Raw genomic sequence first — 13,430 nt, 5'->3', positions numbered from 1 at the left:
AGAGGGACTCTTGCTAACCAGAGTCCCCTTCACCAACTCCTGAAGAAACCAACCAGCTGACCACTGTCCAGTGGCCAAAAAAGATTTTGCACCAGGTGCACTCTGGGAGTTGTAGTCCACACCCCCAAGGAGCATCTTAGAGCTTCTGGAACCTTGGGGTGAGCTGTGGACCCCAAACGAATCTTAAAAGAACATCTGGAAGAAGATCCAGAAGTTCGGAGAACTTTGGAGAACTTTTTGAAAAAGTCTGGCGGAGGGGGTGCCCCTGCACTGGCCATGCACTTTGCATGGGCAGTGCAGGGGCCCCGATGCAGAGCCCCGTCACGCAGGTCACTGCTAGATTTTCGAGCAGTGATCTGTGCGACGGGTGCAACTGCACCTGCCGCACAGAGGCATTGACGCCGGCTCCATGTGGAGCCGCCGTCAATGTCCCGGCTGATCCTTTCTGAGAGCCGGTGGGCGGAAACAATATTTCCGCCCGCCTGCTCTCAGACAGGTTCATTATCTGGCCGGCTGGGTTCCGAGGTTGCTGAAGGTCAGTGTTTTGACCGCTAGAATGAACACGGCGGTTTGTTTCTGCCGTGTTCATAATGACCCCCTAAGTCCGAACGACTTTTGACCAAGGCCTCCCACGGGCTGTAGCGGAGCCGTGCTCCATCGCGGTCGGCCTTAAACATTGACTTTGCCCCGGTCAAGGTGCGACCAGATGACCAGATTGGCGTTTTTTGTTAGGTGCTAGAAAACAATCATTCTTTAAAAATTCATATCTCCGGTCCCCTTATCCAATTTTATTCCTTTTTGTGTCATTTTAAAGATAAAAATATAATCTATTTTATGGATTTTTAAACTGTTTCCTGTGTTTTTTTTATTACTGTTTTGTGATATTTGAATGCTTTACACTCTGTCTCCTAAGTTAAGCCTTGTTGCTCGTTGCCAAGCTACCAAGGGTTGTGCTGGGTTTATTTACTGAGACCTGACTGGACCTAAGTGGAGGTTAGTGGCCTATTGCTAAGAGTAGGTACTCAGCTGCCTTTACCAATAACCCATTTTCCAACACTTACCAATAACCCATTTTCCAACACTGATCCTGATTGTATTGTTTCTTGAAAGATCTGGCACTTCCTGGTCCTCGCTTTTCCTTGTATTGGCCCTTCCTGGACTGCCCGGGCCTGATCACCTTTGTGCTTGTCCTACTGATACTCCTCACCTTGAACCTACTGGTCTGCTAGGTCCTTCTGCATCTGATATCGATGTCCTGGTCCTCCTCGGTCTCGCACTCTTAGTTTGGGTCTTCCTGATCCTCTTTACCCTCACTCTTATCCTCTTCGTCCTCCTGGTGCTGCATCTACTGGTCCTTGCCCTCCTTATTAGGTCCTCTTGGGCTGATCTTGATCATCTTGGCCCTAGTCTGATTCTCTTAGTCCTCCTGGTCCTGTTACCCCAATATTATTCTTACAGCTCCACTTGGTACTCTAGGTCCCGGTCTCCTTGATGCCCCCCACCCCCTGATCCTCCTAGCCATGTTCCTATTCATTCCATTCCTTCTAGTCCACGTAGTTCTCCTGCATCTGGTCCCAGATTCTAAAGACTGTATATGCATCTGCTTCTGATCCTGTCTATCATGTTCTCGTAGTTTAGTTTCTCTGGTTCTGATCTACCCAGCCTTGGTGTTTCTATTCCTGGTTCTCACAGACTATGTTCCCTTCCTGTTGATCACCCACTAGATTTGATCCTCTTGCTTCTTGTTTATGGCTTTGTATGCCTAATTCTGTTGGTCCTCGTCCATCCAGGTCCCCTTCTAATAGCCCCTACTTTTCTTTCCTGGACCTCTTTACCTTCATCCCTTTGACCTGGTGCTTCTGATCCTCCTCACCCTTTTCCTCTGAATTCAGGTACCCCCATCGCCTGGCCTTGTTGGTCCCCTTGGTCCACCAGGCCTCTCATGTACTTGTCCTCTTAGGCCTGGCCCACTTATTCTTTGTCATCCTTGTTTGGATCAACCTGGTCCTCCATGACCTGTGCCCTATCTTCATGGGCCTTCTAGCAGTGTGCCCACTGGTGCTGGCCCTTTTAGTCCTGACTATCTTTGTTTGGGTCCTACTGAGCCTGGTCAGTTTGGTCCTAGTTATCTTGGCCATCTAGATCTAGCCCCCTTGGGTTTCCTGTCTCCGGCTGTCCTGGTCTCCCGATCTTACACACCCTGTTCCTGCTATCCATTGATCCTGGTAATTCTGCTCCCCTTCATACTCGGGGTCCTGGTGAAGAGGTCCTGGTCCTCGTGGACCTCCTAGATCTGTTTCTGTCCTCGTGATTCTGACCCCCCTAGTCTGACTTGTTCTGGTCCTGATCCTTATGGTTCTGGTCCTTGATATTGACCTGCTCATCTTCCTTGCTTATTCAGGCCCCCTTGTCCTACACATCATATTCCTCATGCTACCAATCTTCCTACTCCTCCTGAATTTGATCCTGACCCACATGTCCCTGGTCCTCCTGCTCATTGTCCATTATAATGTTACACCAACTGGCCATTTTCCGTCCTGTTCTGGTCCTCCTGAGCCTCCTGTTTCCCATCCTCCAGGCCGTCTTGTTCCTAGCACTCCAACCTTGTCCTTTTATCTGTGGTCATCCTGGCCTCATCTCCTTTATCTTGAACCCCATTATCCTCCTCACCTATGTTCTCTTGGTCACGTTTTCATTGGTCCAGGTCCTCCCAGATCTGTTTTTCCCAGCCCTCGTGATATTTTGTGTGAATCTGTGCCCATTGGATCTTATCCTCTTAGCTCTGGTCCTTATACTTTGGGTTCAAGTGAGCCTTGTTGGTCATGGCCTGATGTTCTTCACCATCCTACTTCTCACCTCCCTTGTCCTGTTCTTTCTAGTCCTTGCTGTTCTTGTCCTTTTGTGATGACCATCATAATCCTTCTGGCTATTGTGCTCTTACAAGTTATTCTACTTTTTGCCCTCATGGCCCTTTTCCTTTATCGTCCTCTTGGCCCTGGTCACCTTGTCTTGGTTCACCACTGCCTGTGGGTCCTAGTCCTATTACTGCAGGTCCTAGTCCTGCTGGTTCCCCTGATTCATCTGGCAATCCTAGTCCTTGTTCTCCTGGTTTGGGCTGTCCTAGTCCACTTGGCTTTGTTCCTTGCCTTCTTGGACCTCCTTATACTGCAAATCTTGATCCTTTTTCTCATTGTTTGGGTCTTCCTCAGCCCTGTCATTTTGGTCCCCGCCTTCCTGTCCACTTTTGTCTAGTCTCCTTAGGTTTCTTGGCTTTAGTTGGCCTTGTTACATCTGATATTTCTCACCCTGGTCCTGCTACCCAAGATAATTGAGCTCTTCTATTTGGTCCTCCAAGCCTGGTCTCCTACGTCCTGATCTCCATGATCTTTTAGCCTTGTTTTGGTCTTTCTAGTCACTAGTCATCATTCCTTTAGACCACCTAGTCCCTCTTTGTTGGAGGCGGCATGTTCTGGCTGGCTGAGGCAGGACCCCAGCCAGGCAGAACCCGCCACTCCTGTCAAGGGTGAGTGATTACACTTACTGGATAACCTGTCCTCACCCTGGGGAAACTCGGCATAGAGCAGTCAGGCTTATCACTGAGGCAATATGTAAAGCAAAGACACAGCACTTCCCTGCCACAACCATGCTGTGCGGCACTAAGGAGACCCCACACACAGTGTATGTATAAAAAGATTGTATTCAACACACACCTTGTCAATACAGTATGGTTATAATGTAACTCTAGACCTATGCCTCAATTTGCAATGAAAGCCACTATATGAGGCCCAACTGTGTTAAGCACTACTACTGTATGTACACATTAGGAAAACAGTATATTCCCTCCCCGCACCAACATAAGCTCTCCCCACAATCAATGTAACACATAAATTCAGGGTGCACCCCGGCTCCCAACATTAGCAGCAAAATGTACATACAAGGTTTACAACAATTTCACGTAGCACTGCATCTGCACTAGTAAGAATGCCAACTGCACAAACTTCCTGACAGGATAGTGCCTTCACATTGATCCGCACTCACTCTTGTACATCCATTCTGCATCACTGTGTGGTGACATGGGTATTAGCTGGCTGTGTACACACTCACTTGTACGCACTCACTCCTGGCACCCTAATATGGTGCCCCGATACCTAGATAGTGGAGGTCACTGTGTTTGCAAGCACCCTGGGTCCAAACCGCCCTTTACCCACCAACCAGCTTCAACTATCCCACCCCTCCACGAACCAAAGATTGCATCAACCTTTCCCTGGTTACTGGGTCACTTGCGGCTAGTCACCAGTCTCAGGGTTCCGAGGTCAAGGTCGGGAAAGGAAACAGCCACCAAATAATTAAGGGGGAGTCATTCGGGCTCCCCACAGAAGGTTCACTCAGAGGTCTGCAACACACAGATGGAGGGTCACTGGGGCTGCTGTTAGACACCGGGGTGCCCAACCCAGCCAGACACATGTTACCAAACAGTTGTCAATTTCGGCACCTCCAGAAAGGAGAGGTGCCGTTGGGGCTTGTTGATATTAGTCGTCTTCAACACTTCCAGTTGCACACGACAAGTTACTACGCCCAAACCTCCTGTACAAGGAGATGCCGCATCTGGGGCAGAAAGACAATTCCACGGAAAATGTGCTCAGTGCTGTACCTTTGAAAAAGGAGGAACAATGCCAGGGGTCCGATGATTTGAGTCTCCCTGACTGTACGTTCACTCACAGGCCAATTCCCAATGTGGTAACTACTCAGAAAGAGGCACTAGTCTGGTGCGTGATGACTTGAATGGCACCAGACAATCCGGGACTCTCTCATGAAGGATGCAAATCCTGCAACCCACTGGAATGCACAACATCCAGCATGTGATGATTTGAGTCGAACTAGTCCCTCCAGCCACACTTGGTTTCCGTACCTCTCTAGAATGAGGCACACTGTCAAGTGCGCAATGACTTAAGACGCATCGGACTCCCCGGTCACACACTATGATGCAAGTACAGCCAGACCATACAGGCCAAGTACAGCACAACTCAGGTTGCACCCTCACCTCTGAGGGTCACAGCCAATAGACAGGGTACCCCACATAATGAGCATGCAGCCGAGGCTCACACAAGAGAAATGCAACACACTCGACAATAGCAGCCCTTCAGAGTCCCGTATCGGGTGATCCTGTTAACACCAACAAGACATTTTGGCATGCAGCGGTCCCCACAATGAAGAGCCACTCACCTAAAGTAAGGGAAATCCTTGGCAAGATCTGCACCAGGCAGTTCCAGTCTCCAGATACAATACTTAGGCCAACATTCAATGTAGATGCAGCAGAGGGCACCGCTCTTCAGATATTACCAGTCACCAATGTAAGTCCCTTTCAGGAGGTCTTTGATGTCCCTTAGACCTCCTCCAAGAACAGGGGGCAAGCCAAAGTGCCAAAGTGGAGAGTTACCCTTAGGGAAGCTACACAGCAGCAGGCAATCAGCCCTCAGACTCTAAGCAGGAAGGGGAGCATGGATTCCCTCCTCTTCATCCTCCTGGGCACAACAGATTCCTCTGGCAGTGTGCCCACACGATCCAGCAGCACTGGTCCTGTGTCACCATAAAGGTTTCTCTGCCTTGCAGCTGTTCAGTATCCCTAGTTGTACTAGATAGTTCCTTTGCAGTTGGGGATGGTACAAAGGGTTCTTCTTTGAACCACACATGTCTCCCCTAAATATCTTCCCTGTCCACCCTGGGGTTCTGGAATGTGGATTTTTATGTTTAGTGAGGCCCTGGCCTGACTTCGAGAAGCCAAGTGTCAAAACTATTTCCCCACACTCTAGCTATCCAGGCCCAAAATGGCAGGGATCTGTTGTTCTGCATGCCCGAGTTTTATAGTGGTCACTTGGGGAATGCACAGATGTGCCATTTCCTCGTGACCCGTGGAATGAAGCCTAATTTACACCAAACTCATTTCAGAACCTACAATGGCCACTTCCAGAAGTGGTATTTCTAGGGCATCAATGACAAAACCACCATCTGAAATGGTTTTTCATTTTAAATCCAACGATACCAAACATCATGAGGCTGCAGCCCTGCAATCCGTTATTGCTGCCAGACTTGATAAGACTCATTCTCCCATGTCACATTAAGAGTATAGCAGTGCTCATAGGTAGTGCTAACACTCATTGGTGCTTAACACATCCCGGGGACATATACCCTGGCGCACACCCATGCCTGCTGGGCATGTGGGACACTTTCGTTAAAGCCACCACAAAGGTGCAAGTGTACCAATGCAAGTGCGCCAATACTGGCCTGCTCTATCAGGCTCAGTCCCTATCATGTGTAAATGTATGCACCCTACTAAGTGATGCCAGCTCCAGTAGCTATATAGGAAAAACACCACACACCCAGGCAAGTGTCACTTCTAGGTGGATGAAAGTTTGGCACAGGCACTTTCACACTGCTTCCAGTGGAGAAGGACCCAGAGCTGGGAGGCTCTTTACTAGAATCAGCAAAACTTTGTAGAAAAAAAGCAAATAATTGGGCGGAACTACTACCACCAGGTCTAACACTCGTGTTCTAGTACTCCTGGTGTCCTTGGTCTGTGTCCTCCTGGTCTTCCTAGCCCTGCTCCTGCTCCTGCTTATCCTTGTCTCCTAATCCTACTGGCCATTGTCCTCATGCTCCTGATGTTTATAGTCTTTCTCATTCTGGTCCTAATCCTCCAGGCCCTAGTTCTCGTAGTTCTTGTGCATAGCCTTGTCCTAATGGTTCTCCAATAACGTGTCCTGACCTGCCACTGATTACCGTGGGCTTTGCTAGTTCTGATGGTCTACGACCCCCTGCTAATATTAGCCTTAGAACTTCCTGTTCCCTCTGATTGCCATTGCCATTTACTCCTACCCCTGTACCTCTGGATCCTTTTTCTCTAGAATCACATGTTCCCACCCTGGCCCTTTTCATCCTCCTCACCCTAGGTCCGGTTTCTCAGGCCTCCTAGCCCTGCACCCTTGGCCTCTCTAGTCCCACTGGTTTGCTTGCCCTGAACCATTCTGTTCCTGGTCCCACTGGTGCATTTAGTCTGATCTTAGTTATGGTACCCCTTTGTCTGGTTCTCCTGGATCCGGTCTTTGAGTGCTGGTCCCTCTGGCCTTCATTTCCCTAGCCCACCTAGTTCCCAGGTCTTTAGCCCCATTCTAGTTCTACTAGTCCTCCCAACTTCTTGGTTTCCTACTGTTAGAAATTGGGACCTTGGTTGGCAGGCAGGTTGCCCTCCTGACCAAGCAAGGACTGTCACTCTAGTCAGGGTAAAGGAGAACCACCCACAGTTAGCCCCCGCTCACCCCCTTGGTAGATTGGCATGAGCAGGCAGGCTTAACTTCAGAAGTAATGTGTAAAGTATTTGTACCAACACACACAGCAATACAGTGAAACCCTACAAAATGGACACCACACCTGTTTAGAAAAATAGGTATTATTTATTTAATTCAAACAAGACCAGAATGAAAAAAATCCAACATACACAAGTCAAGATATGAATTTTAAAAAGAATAAGAGTCTTAGGCCCTCATTATGACCCTGGTGGATGGCGGTATTATGAAGAAAAGTACTGCCAACAGGCTGGCGGTACTTTTTGCCATAGAATGATATTGGTGGTTTGGCTCAAGCCAAACCGCCAATGTACCACTCTGTCCGCCACAGCGGTAACAGCCACCGGGCTTGAAACTTTAGTCTCCAGCCAGATGGCTGTCAATAGCCTGCCCGCGGGATTATGACCCTGCCTACCGCCATGGTTTTCGTGAACTCCCTACCGCCACGAAAACCATGGCGGTAGGCACTATCAGTGACAGGGAATCCCTTCCCTATCACTGATAGGGGTCTTAAAACACACCTCCCCCTTCCCAGTTTTCCCCCCAAATCCCCTCCCTCTCCAGACCCATCCCCCAACATACACACACCTTCATGCACCATCACCCACACTCATACACACACTTATACCCACATGCACCCACGCATGCATTCATCCATTCACCCACACACCCAAACACACTGACATACAAATAAGCACCCACGCATTCACACAACACAACATACACGCACTCACACATCCACACATGCACACACATACCACACGCAATGCACAGCTGCATTCACAAACACACAAACATACACACACACACACACCCACACACAGGCAACACCCACTGCCCCCCTCCCTTGTCAGAGCACCCAACTTGCCTGATTTCAGGGGTTCCTCAGGCAGGAGACGGGATGGGGCGCTGCTGCCAGCAGCAGCATCCGCCAACAGAACACCGCCAGACCGTATCATGGGTCATGATACGGTCTGTGGCGGTCTACTTGCGTGGCACTGCAGCTGGCAGCAGCGCCACCTTACCACCATCCGCCGCCATGACCGTAGCCAGAATTCCAGCATCCTTCTGGTGGTATTCCAGCTACGTTCATAATATGGCGGTCGGCTGGTAGCCACGGAGACAGTCTTTTGGCAGCCGTCGCCGTGGCGGTAGGTAGTTTTTACTGCCAATGTCATAATGAGGGCCTTAATCCTTAGAAAACAGAGAATGCTGTTGTTACACAAAGTACCTGGTTAGCGTAAAAAATAAAGCTGCATAGGTGAGCGTGCGTCAAAAAAGGCCAGCGATGCGTCGATTTCTCACTCACTAACAAGCCCATGCGTCATTTTGGGTCGTGTGCGTCATTTCTTCTCTCCCGTAAGAGAACGATGTGTCGATTCCCAGATGGGCACTTCGACTCCAGGCAGCCTTTGCGTTGATGTTTCACGCCAAGCGATGTTGGGATTGAAATCCAGTGCTTGGAGCTTGCGTTGTTATCAGCAGCAACTAGTGGGTGTTGTGTGTCGTTTCTCCAGCCATGATGCATCGATCTCCCAGCCGAGATGCAGGTGGAGCGCCTATTTTAGACACGAGGCTGGCAGCGCATTATTTATCAGCTACGTTGCAGATGGTGCGTCAAAAGTTTCCCCTCACGGCAGTGATGGTGTGTCAAAAGTTTCCCCACAAGGCAGTCTGTGCCAGGATTTCTGTCCTTTTCCACCATCTTCACCTTTCAAGGGCACAGGGACAGGTTAGGGCACAACTTGGCAGGGCAGGAGTCTCAGCAGAGAGTCGAGGTGCTGGCAGAGAGAAGTCTTTGATATCCCTGAGACTTCAAAAATAGGAGGCAAGCTCAGTTCAACACCTGGAGATTCTTCACCTAAGGGAAGTCAAACAAAAGTCAGTCTTTGTCATCTTTCAGGCAGAAGCAGCTACTGCAGGCCAACCCAGCAAAGCACAGTCACGGGCAAATGGGCAGTACTCCTCCTCCAGCTCTCCAGCTCTTTTCCTTGGCAGAGTTTCCTATTGGTTCCAGAAGTAATCTGATTTTCAGGCATTTTGGGTCCAATACTTATACCTCTTTCTGCCTTTGAAGTAGGCCTACTTCAAAGAAAAGTCTCTGTTGTTTACAAGATCCTGCCTTGCCCAGGCCAGGCCCCAGACACACACCAGGGGGTAGCAAACTGCATTGTGTGAGGGTAGGCACAGCCCATTCAGGTGTGAGTGACCACTCCTCCCCTCAGCCCAGATGGCTCATCAGGATATGCAAGTTACACCCCAGCTCCCTTTGTGTCACTGTCTAGAGAAGATTCACAAGCAGCCCAACTGTCAAACTGACCCAGTCAGGGAACCACAAACAGGCAGAGTCACAGAATGGTTTAAGCAAAAAATGTCTACTTTCTTAAAGTAACATTTTCAAACTAACAATCTAAAAACCAACTTCACTAAAATATGTATTTTTAAATTGTAAGTTCAGAGACCCTAAACTCCATATTTCTATCTGCTCCCAAGGGGAATCTACACTTTAATAATATTTAAAGGCAGCCCCCATGATAACCAAGGTGAGATATAGGCCTTGCAATAATGAAAACTGAATTTAGCAGTATTTCACTGCTATGACGTAAAACACATCAGTACATGTCCCACTTTTAACATATACTACACCCTGCCCATGGGGCTACCTAGGGCCTACCTTAGGGGTGCCTTACATGTAGAAAAGGGGAAGGTTTAGGCCTGGCAAGTGGGTACACTTGCCAAGTCAAATTGGCAGTTTAAAACTGCACACACAGACACTGCAGTAGAAAGTCTGAGCCATGTTTACAGGGCTACTAGTGTTGGTGGCACAACCAGTGCTGCATGCTCACTAGTAGCATTTGAGTTACAGGCCCTGGGCACCTCTAGTGCACTTCACTAGGGACTTACTAGTGAACTAAATTTGCCAATCATGGATAAGCCAATTTCCACATATAATTAATACAGAGAACACTTACACTTTAGCACTCGTCAGCAGTGGTAAGGTGTCCGGAGCAAACTAAACAGCAAAAACAGAGTCCAGCACACAGAAACAACCTGGGAAGCAGAGGCAAAAAGTAAGGGGAGACTACACCAAGGAAGCCAAGTCTAACACCTACTCTACCTTGTTCTTGTCCATCTGACCCCGGTCCCCTGTGTCTGGTCCCTCTTGAGTCTGGTCTTCCTTATCTTTGTCCCCTGGCCTTGGTCCTCTTAGTTCCCATAGCACAGGTCACTCTAGAAGGAGTGGTTTAGAGTCCTCCTAAGCCTAATCTTGATGGGCCTTGTGACCCTGGTCCCACTGGGCCTCGACTTCCTGGGCCTTTCTATTCTTCCTAGTCATAGTGATTTATTGGCTCTTGACCTTGCTAGCGCTGATACTTCCCATTGTTGCCATCTCAGTCCTGGTCCTAATGCTTCTGATACCCAGTCCTCCTCCATCTGATCTCTGTGGTCTTGGTCCCTTATCCCAGTTTTCCTGGTCCTCTTGGGTTTCTTCACACGATTCAGCTACTCCTGGCTCTCATCCTCCTCCCCCCTCCCTTTGAATCTGGTTAAAGCTCATGGCCCCCCCTTAGCTCTCCTTGTTCAATGGGTCTAGGGCCTCCTGGCTGTCCTACCCCTCCTTCCGATCCTACAGACACTAGTCCTTTGAATCCTGATTCCCCTGTTCCACATCACCCTGGTTCTTCTCACCCTGGTTCTGGTATCACTGTTTTTCCTGGGCCTGCTCCTCATCCGTTTACCCAAGATTCCCCCTGTCCTTGGTAACCCTAATACTTCTGGATTAGGTTTCCCTTGCCTTGGTCCTTCTTGTCCTTGTCTCTTTGCCTTTGTCATTCAACCCTTCCTGTGACCCACTCCCTGGCTCTGATCCTCCTTCTGCTCATCATCCTTCTTTTAAAAGTCCTCCTCCTGCCCTCTCCATTCCCCCTCCACAATGACTTTACTGTGGTGTAGCCTAAAGGCCAGTCACTCAGATTTTGTTTTGGCTTCCTGATTTCTTTTGCTAGCAAGGCTGTCAATTGCAGTAATGAGGGTCCAATATTGACTGGACCTAGCCCATTTAAGACACTGTTTAATATGTTAAAACTGAAAAAGAAATTGTCAACACACATTAGCTGAGGACTAAAGTGCCACTGTGGCTGCAGAGCCACTCATGACATGGGACCACTGAGCATCTAACATACATTCCAGCCTTTTGAAAAAGGAAAAAAGGGAGACAGTGAAAAGGAAATCATGGGATTTTTCTCATTGATAACATTGAAACAGGGGTCATTTTTGATGGAAGAAAACTAAAATAAAGGTATTTTGGCTTTAAAAATGTGAAGACTCTTCCTGCATTGGGTCTGTTGGCATCTATGAAATATGCTTTAACCCCAGACCTCTGGAAATAGTGAGAAAAGTGTGTTTATTCAGCTGGCAGGAGAATGAATAGACACTTCTCAAAGTTACCCATATGTTTATTACTTACCTGCCCCCTGCTTTCACTTCTGTTCCACAGAATCTTCATTATTGATTGTATACCCAGTTTACTTTCCGCAGGTGCCCCAAAGCACTGTGCCACATAACAGCATCTGTCTTACCCCAGTGCCATCCTACTGTGGGCTAGCTGTCACGGGAAACGTCCTCAACCATGCGTTGTAAACAAGGTGGACATTTCCCATGCAAGCGTAACCATGCTTGCCTAAATTACGCATGGCTTTTTCTGTACCTTAAACACTCATGTGGTGAAATTTGCATAAGTGGGGGTGGGGATTTGGGGATTTTCGTAAGGGCTTAGGGTGCGGGTGGGATATTTTCTTTTTAGGGGTGGGAGTGGGGGGTTTGGGCATATTTTTAATTTAGGGTGGGGGCAGGTAGTTTTTTTTTTAGGGCTTAGGGCAGGTGGGGGTGTCGGGGTAGTTTACATTTATAGGGCAAGGGTGGGAAGTGGGGGTAGTTTTTTTAGGTTTATGATGGGTGGAGGGTTGGGGTACTTTCGTTTATAGGTGTGGGGATAGTTTCTTTAGTGTTCAGGGAGGGTGAGGTGGTCAGGGTAGTTTTGGTATTAGGGATGGGGTAGTTTGGGGCCTCAGGGCATGTGGGAGGTGGTATGATAGAACCACACATGCCGTTTCCACACATGCCTTTACTAGGCATGCTTTTACAACGAAGATTTGTTGTAAAGCCATGCGTGGAACAACGCGGTCGTGGTTCCGACCACGTTGTTAAGGCATGCATGGTTTCAACATACAACCGCTGTCACCTATCTCTCGGAAATCACTATTTGCCGCTACTTGTTGGCTGCTCCTGTGTTGTCAGATCTGAACTACTATGCACACTTGAGCCACCTTAAAAAGAAGCCCAAAGCAAGCACAATGCTTAACATGAGAAGTCAAGTTCAGAGTCCTGCCCTACAAAATCCTCAAAAAGATGGTCGTGAACATTAAAAAAAACATATATTCTCATGAGTGAAGAAACCATTTATTTATGTTATATGCATATAAAACAGACTCTTTATGCTTTGCAGACATAAGTTTAAAGAGTCATATGCAAACAGCTAAAAACTCCCATACTGAATCACAAAACATTTGAATATTTAAAACTTCTGAAGCAAACGTTTGATTTCTACATCTCATATTTTAATTATACACTCAGAAGACCACTACTTCTTTCACAGACATTAGTAATCCTTGATTCACAGCTATATTTAAAGAATTTACATATTTTCAAGACTAATTATTCACAACAATTGTTGTTACTCATTTTATGATTCTGCTAACAAGCAATTTCAAAACCAATAGGTCCGGCTTGTTTCAGCCGTAGGGACATTGCTGTCATATATGCATGGCTCCAATGATAGAAAACTCACAGAGAGACCCTCATATATGCGCAGGCCACCTGCTGTGTTAAGCACAGGATTTTAGGACCATATTTTTGCCATGACCTTAATTACATTGTCATTGTGGAAAGGATCCCTGGCTATGCTTCTTCAGCCACGTTCCTTTTAATCCTACTAAAAGCACTTCCTGTTAGTGCACTCGCCTGACATTTATTTACTAAATGCTGCAGATAACTGAAGAAGCACTTTCAGAAGGAGAACTACAAGGTGTT

The sequence above is a fragment of the Pleurodeles waltl genome, chromosome 10, assembly GCF_031143425.1.
Source record: "Pleurodeles waltl isolate 20211129_DDA chromosome 10, aPleWal1.hap1.20221129, whole genome shotgun sequence".
Classification (NCBI taxonomy): domain Eukaryota; kingdom Metazoa; phylum Chordata; class Amphibia; order Caudata; family Salamandridae; genus Pleurodeles; species Pleurodeles waltl.
This window is presented reverse-complemented; position numbering follows the sequence as displayed.